Below are 17,738 nucleotides of genomic sequence, written 5' to 3'. Positions count from 1 at the left end.
TAAGAGCAGAATGACAGTGAGAACTGAGCAGTGTCACTTCTGTCCCAACATAAATGTTAATTTCCTTGCAGGTATAAAGTGAGTTTGGAGTGGGATTGGCAACCCGAGGAGAATAGCTGGGGAGAGGGAGGAAGCAAGGAGAGATGGGTGGCGGCTGTGGCCCTGCCTCAGGAGGATCAGGGAAAGAGGCAAAGTTTGGCTGCTGCTGTGCCAAGGAAACAGGGCGTGCCAGGTCTTGGAGGACATGCTCACAGCACAGTCCTAGGCTCCCCACACAGCGACAGCAAGCATCTAAAGGGTTGGACTAGAGCTGGTTCCTCTCACTTCCCTAAGGCAGGGTTCTTTTTTCTTTTCTGGATGCAAAACTCTTATGATTTTATTTAGTTAAAAACAACACGCAAAGCAACAAGAATGAAATAAGCTGCATAAATCCAATATCTGAATCCATGTCTCTTCGCACTGTGGATCACAGGGCCCAGTGCAGCTGGGGTGGGGGTGGGGTCTGTGGCGTTTAAGATGCTTTCTTGGCAAAGTCTACAACATCTCCTGGTAACCTGTCTGTGCTGGGATGAGGCAAAATTCTTTCTTTTTCTTTTGTGGTTCTGGGAATAAGCCCTGTGGTGTGTGCTTAGGCAAGTGTTCCATCGCTGCTGAGTTATTCCCCCAATTCATAGTAAAGCTCTTTAACTGAGTCCTACACTGGTTTCAGGGTTAATCAAAAATTCTTTGTAACATTGACTGTATTGCAACCAGAGTTCGGGAGAATTGTGGATTTCTTGCAAGGACGATGTTTGTCTTCCACAGCAAGTGGCACCCATCACTGAGGTGCCCCACAGTTTCAAATGATTGCTAGACTTAGCTGAACATCTATAATGTAGGCAGGAAACAGGAAAAGGACAGAAGGAAGGAAAGGTAAGTAAGTCTTATTCGTGAGCTTGCTGAGAAATTTACTTTCATATTGCTGTCTATACCTTTTCACGAGAATCAGGGAAATATAATCTTACAGTTGACCATGCTGCAGCTCCATATAAAGCCAGTTTTTTTTAATAAGAAAAAACGAGACATTAAGGTAGATGACGTGGAATTTCTACTGTGGTGTCTGTCGCACGGGGGAAGAGGGATGTTAAGAGGGTCTGCATGCTTTGCTGCCCAGGCAAGGTTTAGGGAAGGAAGACCCCTGCAGCTGAAATGCTGCTTTGGTTTGGGTCCCCTTAGCTACTTCTGAGCTTGCAACTGGTCTTCAGAGTCTGCTCATCTTAAGTGAGACTGGCAGGGTTATCCTCTATCCAGGGACTGGCTATATGCAGGGTGACTCAAAAGGTACTTTTGTGCATGGAGGAATATGGCCTGGTGTGGTACTTTGCAATGTATATCAAAGAACAGCTTTGTTTGGCCTCTGGAATTACATTCTTCATGGTAGTGCATTACTCCTCTCAGCCTAAAATGAGTAGCATAGGAGAGGAAGACATCTTCCCCTATTCTGGAAAGATGCCATGGGAGAAGGGCCTGGGCTGTGGGCCTGGGAGGAGCTAGTGGATATTGGTAGGATCTGAGGGTCTTAGATATTCAGTTCAGTCCATCTTTTTTAGGTCTTTGTCCTTGGCACAAAACGTTCTGTTTGATTGGAATAGTCATCTCATGGTGGACTCCCCCAAGAGTCCATTTGGTCAAATTGTTCCTGGTTTCTCTTAACTATTGTCTCTTCCTTTGTGCCACCCCAGGAGACTTCCGGTGATTCTGTGAGGCTCTGTGCACCTTTGTTCCAGTATTCACCATACAGCTTAATACTGTCTAATTGCCTTCCTCCTTAGCGGTGGAGAAGCTTCCATGACCACCTATGGTTCACATCTCTTAGCTGGGCTCAGTACACACTTGTGGGGCACGGCGGGGTGGTTGGGGAACACATTTTAAAAATGCTAATGCACATCTATTTTGAGCAAGATTCTCTAGAGGTAAGATGGGAGTAAACAAGACAAAGGACCCAGACACCAGCTTCCAAGAGTTTAGAGTCTCGGGTCGGAGACAGAAGACTGGATTACTGATTTGATGAAAAAGAAATGGTAATAAGTTATAAGGATCTTTAGAACGGGGGTGGGAGAGATTAACAGAACAAAAGAGGGTCAGGGAAGGTAACACGAATTTGTCTGAGGCTTTGTAGGAAAAGTCATGCTCTTATCTTTAGGGTAGTGCCTGGGACAGGAGAAATGAACAAGGAGAAAGCAGGAGCCATCTCTGGAAACCTCAGATGTGAGACTAAACATGCCATCTAGGAGTGTTTCTGTTTGTTAGGCTTTTAACATGGGGAAACTGGCAGTGTGTGTGTGTGTGTGTGTGTGTGTGTGTGTGTGCACGCACATGTGGTTGATTTTAAGGCTTGACTTTTGTGTGCTACACCTGTGTGGCTCGAAGGTGATTATAAAGTGTCAGGACTGGGTGACAGTGCTCTTCAGGGAAAAGCAGGCAAGAGGCCAGGGTGGACATGGCATCTGGGATATTGTCATTTTGGCCTGAATGTCAGGGAGACCTGCACAGAGAGGGCCCATGCTAGGCTCTCCCCTCACCCTTTCTTTTTCCATCTCTCTTAAAATACCCTGTGTTCCTGCAGCAGTGCGGCTGCTAATCTAAAATAAAAACAGCAGGAAATGCAAATGGTCAGGTTCTCCTAGCAACAGGAGCCAACCCACGCAGGGCGTGTGGAGCAGAGCAAAACTGTCCTGAGGCTGAGATGGGGTGAGTAACAAGTCTGCTCTTCCACTTGGGTCCCTCTAACTTCCGGGAGGGACTGCTTAGTGGGCAGCCACCTGCTGTGCAGAAGAAATCCTCCACAAGCTGGACTGAGCAGTGGACGGAGTGTTGGGGAGACGGTGCAGGAGTGAAGGGTAGCGGGGGAGAGAGGGGGAGTTAGAGACACTGTTTGACTGCAGGGGCTGCAGTGGTGCTCCTCAGAGAACCGACACTAAAAGGCCTGACCTGGTGCATGGAGGGCCTCAGTCACGATGCACGTTTGTGCAGTTCATGTCAGTAAGCCTATGGAGCTTGCCATTCCTAAGGTTATGAAATAAAAAGAGTAAGGTGGCTCAGATCCCTAGGTAAGGGGATCAAAATCAGAAACTGCAAAGATTTTCTGAGACATCTGGCTTAATGCCTGCTTTACAAATGAAGACACTGAGGTCAAGAGAGGTAAGTGCATTTCCTGGGACACAGAACTAATTAGTGGTGGAGGTGGAATTGGAAAACAAGTATCCAGGCTGAGACATTTCTTTTTAAGTAGAAGCTGCTGACATCCCTCCTCTGCACACAGTAGATAATTAGAGGCTATGGTAACCTGGCTGGGCATCGGGGTAGGGGGGCAGTCATCCTAGGCACTTCTGGTGAGGTTAAAGACATTTGAGGGACAGATGGGGGCATGACGACATGCAGAGGTGGCATCTAGAAGTGAAGAGGAATTGGCAGGGGGATAGAGCAGTCACCACTCAGCCCCTCATGGTAGCTCTGCAGCTTTCCTGGGGGTCTCTCTGTTGGGGAAGAAGGGGCAGAGCGCCACCGCAGGAAACTGGAGAAGATAATGGGCTTGCCCAAAAGGACACATCTTGGCTGAACTTGGAAGAGAATGCAGCAAAAGATTTTGGCTCCCTGGATCCCAGAGAAGTTCGCGAGCCCTAGATAGTGTGGATTCTATTACATAAGCAACTCTGTCATTACTCACATTCTGGCTTCCTCCTACAAGGCTCCTACAGCTTCTTGCCTAGAAAACACACGGAGATAAAAGGGTTCTTATTCGCAGCTGAGTGCAGATGACCTGAGTATATGGCTGCTTTTAAGGATTCCAGGGCAATCAGCCAGGTGGATGGCGGCAGTGGGCCCTGTCGTTAGCTTGGTTGGTGTTTTCAGAGCTTAATGTCAGACCTACGAGTCTATATATAATGCTGTCTGTTTATCTATCTGTGTGCAGACTTCACCTCTGTGTGGCTCCAGTGGCATGCCCAGAACACTCCAGAGTACCCTCAGTCCTGGTCTCATGCTGCTGCACCCTTGCTGGTGAAGGCCAGAGTAAGTGGTCAGTTGATGGATGGATGAAGGAACACGGGCTTTGGTATTTACAACTGGACCCAAGTTCTAGCTCAAGAACTGTGTGACCTTTGGCAACTTACTCAACCTGTGAGTTTTGGATTCCTTATCTGTAGAATCAGGGCAGTTGTATCTATTTCATAGATGCCTGTAAAATGCAAGCCCAGCCAGGCATACAGTAGGCACCCAACAAATACTGGTTTCTACACTTCTCACTTGTGATTGCAGTTGCTCAGGGACCAGGTGGGACTTTCAACAACCAATGCCAAGGCAGGGAATGCTATTTTCCAGGTAGTCCAATATGGAGCTCAGAATACAGTTCTTCTGTGCACAAAAATCACTTTGCTTTTCTTTTTTTAAAATGATTAAATAGGTTTTCATAGGTTGATCTGGGAATGTACAGTATCCCTAGCAGTTTGTACAGCTAGCATTCAATAGGCATTTGTTGAATGTTGTTTATATGAAAAAGAGTATTTTAAATTATAGATCACCAGCCAGCAAAAAGAATTTCCGAAGTATATTGTGTTCATAAGTTCACAGACACCGGTAGACAGATCAGGGGACCTGTGGTGGGTTTCTGATAGGCTAGAAGTTACCAAGTCAGGACTTATAGCCCAGCTCTTGGACAGCTCCATTGAGACATCGGGCTGCAGGAATTTCTATGAATGAATTTGGGGGATGTAATTTCTGGGAAATCTCTGAGGGCAACTGGAGCCAGTCGCCTGCAGCCTGGACAACTCCACTCTATGGCAACCTTCCAGCAGCACAGATGAAGAGCAAACCCAACTGAAGCCTCTTCTATGGAATTTGTAACGCCCATCTCAGTTATGAGCACTCTGTCGCTTGCATGTGTACATGTCTGTCTCCATCTGCCTGTCACACACACACACACACACACACATACACACACGGCTAAGAGATTGGATAGTGATTCTGCCATTTTAATTCCTAATTCTATTTCTATTTCTCAAAAGTGGGTAGTGCTGGCTTGTTTATTTTCCTGTAGTTGTAAAGCTCAAGGTCCCACTGCGAGGTCATACCGCCTGTGTATCTGGGAGACTCATGAGAGTCAATACCCTCTGTGTTGGAACTCTGGGAAATCCTAAGGGCATCAGAACTGAGGGCCCCACTTGTAGGTCCTGAGGGGATCGCAGCCCTCTCTTCCTGGGAAGAGTGCCCCTGCTCAGCTCATCTGCTCTTTCCTGCAGTCCCAGACTTCCTGGTGTTCCATCCCCCCTTCTACACCGAACACATTATACACCCAGAAGAGGGATCAGAATTCTAGACTTAGTAAGAAATGAAATGGTTGGCTTCAGCTTTTTTCATTTCTAAAATAAGGGACTTTGCTCCCTGGAAGCAGGCTGCCTTATATCATTATCCTTAAAACTGGCGGAGAGTAAGAAAATTGTATTTCTCTTCATGGGTGAGAAATCAGGTCAGGGTCTGCAGTGGTACAGAAAACTCCCCCTGGCTGTGGAGAGAGCATGTACTGATTTCTGCCCAGAAAAACTAGAGAGGAAAACTGTGGCTGCCTACTATTGAGTATCAGGGGAAAATGCAGAGATATTTTTAACATACGGAATATCAGTGAACAGAATGCTAAGGAACTCGAAAACTTCTTCCAATAAATACGAAGCATATGCTCTGCCTAAAGCAAACCCAGCTTTTGCTGTATACAGATTTCACAAAGGAAAAAAATGTCAGAAATTGCAAATATATCTGACCATAAGTGGGCTACTACGGTGGGCTGCAGAGGATGGAGAAGGCTGTATGCAAGGCACAGAAGGTGACTGGTGGTGCGAGGGGTTGCTGGCCTTGCCCTCTGGAATCTTGGGAGTACAGACTCCAGATGGACATCAGCCCCAGCTGCAGTCTCAACGTCAGCGTGTGTGTGTGTGTGTGTGTGTGTGTGTGTGTGTGTGTGTGTATTTGACAATCAGACATCAGGGCATCATCTCAATCTCCGTTGCCCTGAATCTCCAGATATGCAAAATGCCTGTCTCAGAGGCAGAGATTCCTGGTCTGGAAAAAAAAGACCCTTTGGATTTTTACGCCACAAGTAGGTGGTACGTCCTTGCAACTAGGACGATAACTATGTATCACCTCTATCTCTATACCTACCTGCCCTGGCCATGTCACAATCGCATTAGTGGGGTGCTAGTAATTGGGGATATTAGTTTGATTGCTAACCCTGACAAATATTTTACTCTCTCCCGTAGTGGATAATTGTATCTCCAAAAGCCTCTTCTTTCGTGCTGCCAGATGGAAGGATGTGTTTGCCATTTTCATTAAGACAATTAGTACCTTAGCATTTCGCCTGCCTGCTCGCTGCCTGCGCTCCCCGGGACCGGGAGGAGGGAGAAAGGCTGAGCCCTGAGGCCGGCTGCGGGGAGCTGGGTGCTGGGAAGCGCAAGGTGCCGGGGCGAAGGGAGCCTTCGGGACCTGCTGCCTGGGGCTGGAGAGCCCAGGCGGGAAGCGCACGGCTGCCGCCACCGACACCCGTGCGGGTCGGGACAGCGTCGCGGTCCCAGGTCGGTGCCTACACCAACGGCCCCGCGCGTAGACCCGGCCGTCCAGCCTCGTCTGCAGCAGAATCGCAGGCGTTGGGCTGCGGCCACTTCTGTCCTGGCTGTGTCCTCCCCAAGCGCCAGGAGGTGGCGGCAGCCTCAGACCAGAGGGCAGCTGCCCTTCCCGTGCACCGGGGAATGGACGCACACATGCAAGGGCCCTCTGCGCCTGCCTGGTCACCATGCTGCCCGCAGACCCTTCCTTCTGGGTTCCCAGCCCCAAGCCGCACCCCGGCTCTGCTTCTCAGTCTGGCCACTCAGCCATCCCAGGGATGGGCCTGGGCTCCCTTCTGGTGCTCTTGGGGAGGCGGAGGGAGAAGGGGCACATGTCTTGTGGGTGACGCGTGTCCCTTCAGGCTGCGCCTCGAGATTCCTCTTGGGTGGTTTGGCTGAGGATGTCCAGGATTCACTCATCAGGACTCACCGGCTTCTGGCTCCTGTCTTAGTCGGCTTTGGTTGCTATGACAAATATAATGTACACTGGGTGGCACAAATAACATTTATTCTTAACAGTTCTGGAGACAGAGCAGTCCAAGACCCAAACAATGGCTGATCACTGTAGAGTGAGAAGGGCCTCTTCCTGGCTTTCAGACAAGGATCTTCTGCTGATATCCTTCCAAGGCAAAGAAAATACTCTGTCTCTCTCTCTGTGTGTCTCTGCCTCTGTCTCAGAAGAGTCTTGCTGTATCCTTCAGACTGGTCTTAAACTCACTCTGTAGCCCAGGCTGACTTTTGATTTATGGCAATCCTCCTGCCTCAGCCCCTGATTGGTGGATTACAAATCACCAGGTCTAGTTTATTGTGTCTTCTTATAAGGGCACTAATCTCATCAGGAGGGCTCCACCCTCATGACCTGAAGTCCTCCAAAGGTCCTATCTCAAAGTACCATACCATCAGGGATTAGAGTTTCAACAAACTAATGTGGGTAGTGGTGGTGAGGGACAGAATGTCAGTCCATAGCAGCCGCCATCTTTCCAAGCTGTCAGAAGGGGGATAGCAGATGCCACTTGTTTCAGGTCTTGCTGCAGCCTGAGGTTCAGCACCCTTTCTCAGGCTTCCCTTCCTCTGGCCTCTCAGGGCAGATTTGGGGACTTTTCTGGAAGGGGTAGCCACTGTCTCTGCTAGGAAGGAGTCTATTTTGCCAGAAACTATGGTTGTTTGTAATGTAAAACATTTTTTAAAAAATCAGCCTTGGTCTTGAATGTTTTCACTGTATTGATAACTGTTTTAAGGAGGTAGCCATGTTTACTGGGACTTCAGTGTTTCTATGTATTTACAGTGTTTCTATGTATTGAAACATTACATGGTGCCCCCAAACTATATACAATTTTATGTTTCTATTGTTTAAAAATTAAATTGAAATAAAAATTTAAAAAATCACCCTTAGGTATGCTAGGTAAGATTGGCTATAGTCACTACTTTAGAGATGCTTTTCCCAGGTCTCTGATGTTCTTTGTCCTTATTTTGCATCATTTGCCAGCATCATCTTAACTGCTGATGGCCCTGGTGACAAAGAAATACTTTATTATTTAAAATTTTTGAAAAAGGAATACTTTAAAACACTTGGACAATGACTTTGCGGTCTAGAGGACTGGGTGGAAGGAAGCCTATGGTTCCCAGGTCTGATTGTGTCGCTGTAGAGCAGGAAACTGCTTTGTGTGACTTTTCTAACTTAGGGACCATACTTTCTGAGATGAGTCTTTAGAAACAAAGTTTCTTGGAAACACAGGAACCTTTTAAATGCTCTTGTTGACTGGGAAGACTCAGCCTTCTTTTCTAGCAGTGAGTCTTATATCCTCCACTAAGAGGCTTTCTTTGACCAAAGCTGTGTGGAATAATTCGTGGGGAGAATGTATCACCTTCCCACTTACTACTTGGTGGTCAGGTTTGGGTAGACGTGGCAGGAGAGCTTGTGTGACCTGATGGCAAAGGCTTTCCTTGTGTTGGATCCTGCTCAACACAAAGGCCTCATGAAGAGTAGGGCAACACATTCACAGGTAGTGTACGTTTCTTCCAAAATCTGAAGAGGCCCACCAAGCATCATGCTTCCTTTTTGGACAACCCATTCTTTTACTTTAAGAAATACATCCTGATAGGAAGTAGACCACTAGATCTTTAGGACCTCCACTGATACGGCAAGCTTTTGAACTTTCTATGACATTACCAGGGAATAACTGCTGGGATGTTCTGTGGAATATCAAGATAATCAAGGTTTTCATGTAGCTGGGTACAAAGCCAACACTCAAAAATCAGTAGCTCTCATGTACCTGAATAACAAACTCATTGAGAAAGAAATTAAGGAAACCACACTTTTCACAGCAGCACAAAAAATACCTACAAATCAATCTAACGAATTAAGTAAAAGACTTCTATATTGAAAATCACAGTGCTCTGAAAAAGGAGATTGAAGAATATATTAAACAATGGAAAGATATCCCTTTTTCTTGAATAGAAAGAACCAATATAGTAAAAATGGCCTTACTCTCAAAACTTGCTTTACAGATTTAATGAATTCTCAATCAAATTTCTCACAGTATATCTCACAGCTTTAGACAATATTCCTAAAATTCATTTGATACCAGAGGAGATCTAGAATAGCAAAGGCAGTTCTGGGCAACAAAGGCAAAGCAGAAGACAACACAATCCCTGACTTGAAATTATGCTGTAAAGCTGCTGTGCTAAAAACAGTGTGGTACTAGCAAAAAAAGAGAAAAGAAAAAAAAAAAAAAAAAGACCCAAGAATCAATAGAACAGATTACAAGACACAGAAGTGACTGCAGACATACTTAGACATCTTATGTTTGACAAAGTTACCAGACATTCACTGGAAGAAAGACAGCCTCTTTAATAAATGGTGCTGGAAAAACTGGCTCTACACATGCTGAGGACTAAAACTAAACCCATGTCTATCACCATGCATTACACTAAAATCAAAATGGGTCAAAGATCTAGATATTAAAACAGAAACACTAAATCTACTGGAAGAGAGAATAGATATTGGTGTAAGTAAAGACTTCATTAACAAAACCCCAGTTGCATAGGAACTATCACAAAACAATTAACAACTGGGATCTCATTAAGAAGCTTTTGCATAACAAAAGAAATCACCAACAGAGTGAACAGACAACCAACAGCATGGGAAAAATTTTTTCCAGGTCTATATCAAAGAACTACTCTCTAGAATACATAAAGTATTGAAAAAAATCTGACTCCTTCACATTTAAAGACCCTGTCCAAAAATGGGCAGCTGACATGAATACGCACTGATCAGATAAATAAGTAGAAGTGGCAAGTAAATATATGAAAAAATATTTGGTATCATTGGCCTTTCAAGAAATGCAAATTAAAACAATGCTGAGATTCCATCGCACTCTAGAAAGAATGGCTATTATCAAGAAATCAACCAGTATCAAATGCTGGTGGGGCTGTGGGGAAAAGGAACCCTTCTCCAGTGTTGGTGGGGGTGTAGATTGATGCAACCACTATAGAAATCAGTATAAATATTCCTCAAAAAACTAGGACTAGAGGTTTTATTCAACCCAGGTATTCCACTTCTTGGTGGAAAGAATTAAAATCTTGGAAACATTCCCAACACACCTCAACCGATGAGTGGATAAAAAGATGCTTTTTTATACAATGGAATTCTCCTTTGCCAAAAAGGAGGATAAATCTGATACATTTATACCAAAATGGATGTATTCTTAACTGAAATAAATTGGATACATGTAAATACTGGGCTGTCAGGTGCTGGGGATTTAGCTCAGCAGCATAAGTACCTGCCTTGCAAGCAGGCGGTCGTGAATTCGATCCCTGGTACCGATAAAAAGGAAAAAGACCAAAAAAAAAAAAAAAAAAAATACTGGGCTGTCTCTCTGGTGTGAGAACCTGAAAGTGTAACTAAGAATTGAAATATATTAAAGATATTGTGAAATAGGAAGACATTGTTCAAAAGGAAAGGGAAACAGGAGGGGCCAGGGAAGGAAGTGAAAAGAAAAAAACCAGAAAAGAAGGATAAGATGGAAACACAGCTTTGTAAATGGGAGGATTTTGCGGGATTGAAAGGAGGAGAGGGGAACGGAAAAAAAGAGGCACCAAGATATACCATGTACAGGTACAAATGTTCCGTGATGAATGTGATCAATGTGTATATCTAAATTGTACCTATAAACTTAATAATAGAAAAAAAAAGATAACCAAGGTCTTTACAGGCTACCTTAGGACAGCAAAGCAGGGACACTGAGGTAGGCTAAGATTAGCAAGTGGAGGTGTACTGTTGTCAGGTTGCTACTGATCCTTGTTGGTGACAGGGATGGAGGGAAAAATAATTTGTTAGGTTAACATCTGTATTGTTTTGTTCCATAAAGTTACCACACCCAGAGTCAGAGATGAATGGCACTGCTGATTAAGGGTGGGTGATTGACAGCCTTTCTGCAAGACCCTCTGGATTTTGGTGGAGTCAGGAAGGATGGGAAGAGACTTGGAGCCACACTTCTTCCTCTGTCAGGTGGCTGAGTCTGCGGTTCCTCTGGGGTGGTCACTTTGCTTTTGGGTTGTCAGCTGTGGAGCGACAGTGGGGTTTGCATGGGGAAGTTTTAGGAACTTCTGTTGCCTGGTACTTTCTTCTGACCATAGAAGTCCTCAAAACAAAACAAAACAAAACAAAACACTCATTCTGTGAGTCAGGAAACCAATATGAGGGGCCTCTCAGTTGCTATTTTTATTCCAATATACCTTTGGAGACTGAGAATCACAAAATGGTTTCATGATCCTATGGAACTTAGACCAAAACTCTGTCTTTTATCTACCTGATGACTAGTGAATCAAAGAGGTGATTCAGGTTTTATAATTAGAACTATTTCAGTTTCTTTTCTTTCTTCTTTATTTCCTTGCTCTTGTCTTCCATGGTACTAAAGACTGAGCTCAAGGCCTTCTCACTGAGCTACATCTTCAACCCTTTTGGAGTTTTAAAAAACTTTGAGCCAGCTTTCGCAGGCTGGGCTCAAACTTGCCCACCTCCTGCCTTTGCCTTCTAGAACGCTGAGATGACAGGTGTTCAGTACCATGTCTAAGCGTCAATCTTTCTTTCTTTCTTTCTTAACAGGGTCTTGCTATGTAATTCAGGCTTGCCTTAAAGTCATTATGTAGCCCAGATTTGCCTCAAGCTAGAGGTGATCCTCCTGCTTCAGCCTCCTGAGTGCTGGGCTTACAGGAGTGCAGCACTACGTACAACTCAGTTTATTTTTTAATTCTCGGAGGGAATATCCTTTGGACCTCTCAGAGGGATATGGCTAGGAAGTTTATAAGGTCCACATAACAGTCCATTTTAGCATTCTTATGTCTTTTGACATTTATTTAGACTTCCCCTTTCACATGACACAGCAGTTCTACTAAGTGTAATTTATTATTGAGATGGACCAGCTTAGCCGTTAATGCCACATCCTGAGTATTCAGACCATGCCGTCAAATCTTAATTCCTCTTTGCAATCATTTTTCAAGTCTTAGCCTATATTCACAGTCTCATCATGCTAGAATTCATTTAAATCTATACTCCCAGGATTCCTGCCGATACAAGTTAATGAAACCCTGCAGTTCTTCTGGCAATGAAGGCTGTCTCCTTTGAATCTGGGTCATGTGCTTTACAGTGTGGACTGTGCCGGTGTTTAATTCTCCTTGTGCGTCTGAAAGCAACGAGGGGAGTCCAGAGGGGTCCTGGGGAAATCACACTGCCATGTGAATGCAGTCATTGAAAGGTTTCTGTTGAATGGAAATAGTGTTGCAGGTATAAACTTCCCCCCAGAGGCGTAGAAGGATTTTAGCATTCAAATTCTTAGTCTCATCCATGTCTGCACAACCTCTTCATCCAGCATCTCTGGATCACACTACTTTCCTATCAGGACACTCAGGTTATTGTAGGAGACTGACACTGAAGGGTTTGAGTGTCTAATTGGGTTTTCAACTCTGCAACCCTTGAAATCATTTTCTAGACTTTATCCTAATTCATATCAGCTTAGCTTCCAGAAGAGAAAGACCTCTTTAGAGTCACTATAGAGGCTGATTTTCCATCCAGTTCTGAGTTGGATACTCAAGGCATGCAGTATGGTCTTTTTCCCTGTTCACAGTCTTCAGATCCATCAAAGACAGGAAGCTGACTGTGCAGTCTTTATAGTCACTGATGTCACCATGGTCACTTTATTTCTATTGCTCTGCACCTGAATTTATTCCTTGCCACCATCAATGGTAAGTTTAGTCACTGTTATGCCACTGAATGTCATAGATTGTTAGTATTCCATTTCCTTCTGGGAGGGGGTTAGTTGTGTGTTTTTAAAATATATGAGAGCAATAAAATATCAAAATACTATTTTGAGGATCTGTTTCCTTGGGCCCCTCCCGGTACCTATCTCTATATCTATCTGTAGCCTGGAAGACAACATATGGCAACTCAAATGGAGGTAACTGAGGTGGATTTAATAAAGGAGATATTTATAAAGATGTAAGTAAGAAGGAGAGGCAGATTGACTAACTGACTCCAACCTTCTTCACTGTCTGTATCCATGCCCTTTTGTGCCCGCATTATATGTGAAGGGAAAGCAAGTCAGCTCCAACCTCAGTCCTTAAAAGTCATCATGTTTTGCCAGTTGATCTTTGTTGTCAACTTAACTGGATTGAGAAAGAGATGAAAGTTACTAACCTGTTATCTAGAGCGAGAGAGATTTGAAGGTACTAACCTCTTTAATGGGTTCGCTCATTGGTGAGTTCATGATGGAAGGACTATTAGGAGATGGGGCATGGTTTGGAGGCAGTGGGTCATGGTTTGTGACCTTGGGGACTATATCTGATTCCTGGCTCCCTCTTCCCCAGCTTTTCCCCTGATGGAAATGTTGGGCAATGATCTGAGCAGATTCCCTCTGCCACACACCATTCTGCCATGGTGTTCCTGCCTTCATGCCAGCTTACTGTGAACCTGTGAACCAAAACCTTTGAAATAATGAGAGAAGATAAACCCTCCTCTTTAATTGCCAATGTCAGGCATTTTATTCCAGCAATAGGAAAGCTGCTCAATATATATGTAGAAATATTCCCATATATGGTTGTTTGACTTACATTTTTTTTCATTTTATGATGGTACAACAGTGATGTGCCTTCACTAGAAATCATGAAAATGTGGTACAATACTCTCTTTTGATATGGGGGGCAGCTGTAGTGACCTACAGTTCCCAGATGGCCCCACTGTCATGACCATGCTGATCAGCAACTGATACTCTACAGTGTACTGTATTGCTGATATTTTAGGATACAGGTGTTCAATAAGTTACATGAGATATCTAACACTTTATATAAAATAGTCTCTTTTTTTTTTTTTACCAGTACCAGGGATCGTTCAGCCATGCGCTTGCAAGGCAGGTGCTTATGCCGCTGAGCTAAATCCCTAGTCTTTTTTTTTTTTTATTTTATGATTTTGGCAAACTGTGTTCTAAATATGTGTTAGACAGACAAGGCTAAACTGTGTTGTTTGATAGGCTAGGTGTATTAAATATGCATTCAACTTACAATATTTTCTTTTTTCTTTTTGGGACCAGGGATCGAACTCATGACTTTGTACTTACCAGGCATGCACTTAAGACACTGAGCTAAATCCTCGACCCACTTTCAATATTTTCAGCTTATGGTGAGTCTTCTGGACATAATTCCAAGTTGGGAGATATCTACATTTTTGTTTGCTCTATGTGTCCCTGTTGCTGCCGTGAGAGAAGTACATCTCCTGGTCTAAGGGAAGTGAAAGACATGGGAACACTTGCTCCAATCATCTGTAAGCCTAGTGTGGGAAGCAGACGTGATCTAGCCACTAAGGCATGAGCTAGTGATGCCCAACTCAGATCAGTGCCCAAGCTCTAGTTGCCCTTGGATCCACGAGAAAAATCATTCAAAAAAAAATTTTTTTTGTTGAGACAGTCTCACTACGCGTAGTTCAGACTGGCTTTGAATTCACTATGTAGCTCAGATTGGCCATGAATTTGCAATGATCCTCTTGCCTCAGCTTCCCAAGTTCTGGGGTCACAGGTATGTGTCACCATGCCCTGCTAAAAAAGCCATTTTTTTTTTGCATAATTAGTGTTTCAGTTGGTAGCTGACATACTGGAGTATAAAGACTCATAAGAGGTAGGACATAATCTAGAAGATGTTTACGATAGATCTAAAGAATCAATGAGAGAAAGAAATGGCTGGAATCTGGAGAGAAGAGTTGTTGGGTTTAGATCTGGACTACCCCTAAAGCCTCATGTGTTCAGAGATAGGGGTTTTGGAAGGTGATTGGGTCATAGCAACACTGCAGCTGGTTTACTGGCGGGAATTGGGACTTGGTTAAAGGTGGGTCATTGGAGCAGTGACCTGGAAGTGTGTATCTCCTTCCCCAGGTCCTTTCTTCTCTTTCTGCTATGATGTGACAGCTTTTCCCTCTATTGAGACCCTTCCACCATGCTGCTCCTGCCTGAGACCGGCTGACCAGGAACTGAATTGGGAGCCAAAATAAGCCTCTCCTTCTTTAGATTGTGTTTGTCAGGTATTGTGTCTCAGTGATGATTAAGCGATGAAGACAGTGTTTGGTACCAGGAGTGGGCTTGGTGTTGTGAATATACCTGGTGCAATAGTGTTTGGAACTGGTTTTTAGGAAGAGTTTGGAAAGATTTGGAGATGCCAGCTAGAGAATCCCTAGAGTGCTCTAAGCAGAGCTTGACTGAAGATTCTGATCAGGGCTCAGAAGGCCCAAAGGCCCATAGAGATAGGGACAGTAAGGACCAGACTCTAGAAGTTTCAGTTGAAAAGAAGAAGGAAGGGAAAAGGAAAAAGACATACATTTGTATATACATGATAACTAAAATGACTATACTACTAATTGTACTAGTGTTGAAAAAGAACAGTATGAGTATGCAGAATTCAAGAGTTAGAAGGTCAAGGAGGCTTCCAGCCAGATTTCAGAAGAAGGCCTGAGAGGCCAGGCAGTGTGACCCTGAAAAGACAGTGGATGGAGGCACGAGAGTGAAGTCAGAAGTGCAGTACAGACCCCAGAAAGCTGGTGACATCAGGAATGTGGAACATCTGCTGGAGAAGGCTGTAAGCAGTGACTACAGCTGTACCAAGAAAGAATCCAGAAAGCTGAAACCAGTAATGCCATAGACGCCTGGGGGCTGGACCTGGAGCTATAAGGTTTAATGTTTGCATTGCTGTGTTTTGTCTTGCTTTTGCTTTATCCTTTTTGGTCCTCCTATTGTACCTTGATGGAATAAAAGTGTTTACCCTGTGCTCATTGTGTATTAGAAATGTGCAACTTTCTTTTTGATTTTTACAGGGCTCACAGCTAGGAGTTTGCCTTTAGGCTCAGAGGAGAATTTGGACTTGGAATTTTCAGAAATACTGGAACTGTTAAGACTTTGGAAACTTTGTGGTGGACTAACAACATTTGGATAATGAGATTGAAAATGAGTCTTTTGAGGGCCAGAGATGGAATGTTAATATGACGGCTCAGATCTAGATCTAGAATTTCCCCCAAGAACATCATGTGTCTCTCCGTGGGACTTTAGGAAGGCGCCTGGGTCATGGTAGCACCAAGGCTGACTTGGTGTCAGGAGGTGGAGTCTGGTGAGAGGCAGCTCACTGTGGGGGAAGACCTGGAAGAGTCTCGCTCCTTCCCCAATTCCTTTTCTCTCTCTCTACTTCCTGGCTTCCACGATGTGAGCAGCTTTTCTCTTCCAGACCCCTCCATCACACTGTTTCTGCCTGGGAGCCAGCCCACCAGGGACTGCAACCATGAACCAAAATAAACCCCTCCTTCAAGATGTAGGTATCAAGTATTAGGTTTCATCAGCTACAGGGGAGCACTGTAGGGCAAGGACTGTGAGCTTATAGGTCTTTTAAATCTGAAACCCGTGTCCTTTAGTTCTGGGACCATTTCTTGAATCATTTCATTATTAATGTATAGTATTGTTTCTGTATTGCCTTTTAAATTCTTTTGGATATATTCTATATCCTTGTTTTTGAGACAGGGTATTATTGTGTTGCCCAGTCTGGTCTCAAATCTGTGAATTTCAGCAATCTTCCTGCCTTACTTCCCTGAGTAACTGAGATTACAGGTGTGTAACCATGCCCAGATTCTACTATTTTCTCATTTTTTCCTCCTAAACTTCATCTGAGTTTTATTTTAATAATCTTTTAAAATGGTGATATGCTTCATGTAACATAAAGTTCTCCAGTGGTTTTTAGTACTTTTACTATGTTGTGCAATAGTACCACCAATGCCAGATACCATCACCCTGAAAAGAAACCTGTATCCATTAGCAGTTAGCCCAAATTTTCCTTACTTCTACTCCTTGACAGACACTAAATTATCTTCTGATTTTATGGATTTCTAAACATTTAATATAAATGAAATCATGCTGTATGTGTTCTTCTGTGTCTGGATTTTTTCATTTAGCAGGATGTGTTTAAGATCATCTATGTTCTAGCATGCAGTAATACTTTATTCCTTTTTATGGTTGAATAACATTCCATTGTAGGGCTGTTATACATTTTGTTTATCCATTGATGAACTAATAAACATTTTACTTGTTTCTACTTTTTGACTATTATAAATAATGCTACTATTATCTTGACTAATTTTGGGGTACATTTTAGATATATTATAATGATCACATTCATCAGAGGAAGCTGTTACCTGTACATGATACATCCTGGTTCTTGTTTTTTCCCTATTCCTCTCTCTTCCATTCAACCCCTCTTCCCCTCCTTGTTTTTGTCTCCATTTTCTTCTTTCTGTTCTCTGTTTTTCTTTTCCCTTCCTTCTTTTTCACATCTCCCATCCTTTGTTCCCCTTCCCATTTGACTAGCCTCTCCCTATTTCCAAGTATCTGTTATATACAATAATGCTACTCTGATCAAAATTTTCCATAAACATGTTTTCAGTCCTGTTAAGATACACTCAGAAGCAGAATTATTGTGTCATATGGTAATTGCATGAGGAAACCCTAAACTCTATTGACTTTTGAAACTTCCAGGAAGTTTTATATTTGTAAGAGTTCTGTTTGAAACATTTTAAGAATGCTTCTTACAAAA

General features: G+C 43.7%; 1 long non-coding RNA gene across 1 annotated transcript; it reads left to right on the top strand.

Moving 5' to 3' along the window:
* Positions 1-2,601: 2,601 nt before the first annotated feature.
* LOC134477633 (uncharacterized) lies at positions 2,602-17,240 on the top strand. The gene is made up of 4 exons (XR_010049708.1): positions 2,602-2,730; positions 3,953-4,158; positions 14,213-14,301; positions 15,979-17,240. It is a non-coding gene; the product is annotated as an uncharacterized LOC134477633 (long non-coding RNA).
* Positions 17,241-17,738: the final 498 nt, after the last annotated feature.

The sequence above is a fragment of the Cavia porcellus genome, unplaced genomic scaffold (genome assembly GCF_034190915.1).
Source record: "Cavia porcellus strain 051 isolate PalLab524CR breed Dunkin Hartley unplaced genomic scaffold, mCavPor4.1 scaffold_9, whole genome shotgun sequence".
Lineage (NCBI taxonomy): Eukaryota > Metazoa > Chordata > Mammalia > Rodentia > Caviidae > Cavia > Cavia porcellus.
The sequence above is the reverse complement of the archived record's forward strand: the minus strand, read 5'-3'. Positions and strand labels throughout refer to the sequence as shown.